Consider the following 2286-nt stretch of genomic DNA (forward strand, 5'->3'; position numbering starts at 1 on the left):
CAGCTATTTGAAGAGGTAAAGGTTAATAAGTTCATTCAAATGTAATACATTCTAGGGCAATTTATGAATCTTCATGTGTGGTTTTATATCACAGGATACACTTCTCTCTATACATAATACATTTTTTAATGCATTCAAGCTTTTTATCTGGCTTTCAACAGTTTGACTTCAGCATGGACTTCACTGTGTCTATTTTACCTGGTATTCATTTAGTATTTTGTACCTGTAAATTTCTTTCATCAAACTTGGGGAATTATTAACTTCTTTATTTTTTTCTATTCCATTCTCTTTCTTTTCTCCTTCTAGTATTTCATTTACATATACGTTGGATTGTCTGATATCACGTAGCAGTTCTCTGAACTCTGTTTATTTTTTTTTTTTAAATCATCTTCTCTTTGTTGTTCACTTTGGATGATGTCTTGGATGATTGCTGTACCTTCAATTCATTTAATTTTTCCTCTGTAATTTCCATTTGGCTGTTAAATTCACCCAGTGAATTTTGTATTTCTGAAATTTTAATTTTTAGTTTCAGAATTTCCATTTGATCCCTTTTTTCATTTTCTCTAATGAGGTTTATTTGTTTGCTTGTCTCCTGAGAGTTTTATTCACTGAAAACATGTTGTGTTTTACTTCACTGAGGATAGTTAAAATAATTACTTTAAAGTTTTCATCTGTCAGTCTCAACATCTGATTCATCTTAGGGTCAGATTCCAGAAAATGTGATCCACTTTCTTGATTTTCATATGTCACTAGTTTTGAATTGTATCTTGGACTTTATGAATGGTGAATTGTGGATGTTCTGGATTGCATTATTTTGCTATGATGAGTATTATTTTCTTTTCATTAGCAGGTGATTCTCTTGACTAAATATAAACCATAAACTCTCTTTCTTGGGGGACAACTCTAGTCTCAGTTCAGATCTTTTGTTTTTAACTGAACTGCTGGGATTTTGTTCTAGGTGGTTCAGGATCTGTCAGAGATGAAAGCAGAGTTAGGGGGTCCTTTCTCTCTGGCTCCTACCCTTTGGGGATTTCTTGATCTCTTCAGCTTTCAAAGTTTCCTGGCTTCACTTTTTTGGTTCTCCAGATAAGAAAAACTGAGAGTTTCCCCACATGTGCCCCTGCTGCTGAAGAACCTGCCTCCTGGACTGTACTTTGTTGTTGTTGTTCTGTCACTAAGTCCTGTTGGACCCTTTGCGATGCCATGGACTGCAGCACACTAAGCTTCCCTATCCTCCACTATTTCCCAGAGTTTGCTTAAACTCATGTCCATTGCGTTTGCTTAAACTCATGTCCATGATGCTATCTAACCATCTCATCCTCTGCCACCCTCTTCTCCTTTTGCCTTCAATCTTTCCCAGCACCAGGGGCTTTTCCAATGAGTCGCTCATCCACACTTAGCTCAAGCTAAACTCTGAGGAAAGGGAAACCTCCCTTGTTGTGCTTCATCACCCTCCAAGCAAGCTTGCTCTCCTGACTAGGCTCAGGAGGCTCTGTTCGCATTCCAAGGTATTCTGGAATACCTATTTTTGTATTACGTCCTTTTAGGTATTTGACCTAATACCTGTTTTCTATTTTTGTATTATGCCCGATTTTTATAGATGTTTTCTTCTGGGGGTACAGTCTCAGCCTGTCATATTTGGAAGCAGAAGTTCTATCCCTGTCTGGTACTTTGACTCTTGAGAGAGTCATTTCTTGCCTTGATTAACGCAATACCTCCTAGGCAGTCCTGCTTCCACCCTTGACCCCTAAGATCTAGTCTCAGCACTTCAGGCAGAGGGACACAGGAAAAATAACAGGAACTTCTGGCGTCCCCCTGTTTCACTCATAGTAAATCCATAAAAGCTTAAAATGTCCTGCCCTGCCTGTCTGAAACTCCTCAGCCTTCTTGACTTCCACGTCACACGCTTATGCTGGTTTGCATCCTCCTTTTCTGACGACTCGTGTTTATGTTCAACAACTCGTGTTTATTCTTGCTCCTCCAATCCTAAAAGGTCGGTTCACCCTAAACATATGGTTCTTGACACTCCGGTCTCTCTCCTTTCCACTTTCTTCTCTGGAGATCTCATCCACTTCCACACTTTGAGCAGCTGTAAACGGCGCTGATGTAAGGAGAATTAAGAGCTCCTGGACCTTCTCCACGCTAGCACCTACCCAGATCCGAATAAGCTCACACGGAGACTGGAGCGCGTTCGTTCAGGTTCTAGTTGTGTTGGTCTGAAGGTGGGGCTGATCCTCGCAGCACCTGAGTTCTGCGCCGGCGCAACACACGACGCGGAGGCGGAAC

Source organism: Cervus elaphus, chromosome 14 (genome assembly GCF_910594005.1).
Source record: "Cervus elaphus chromosome 14, mCerEla1.1, whole genome shotgun sequence".
Taxonomy (NCBI): domain Eukaryota; kingdom Metazoa; phylum Chordata; class Mammalia; order Artiodactyla; family Cervidae; genus Cervus; species Cervus elaphus.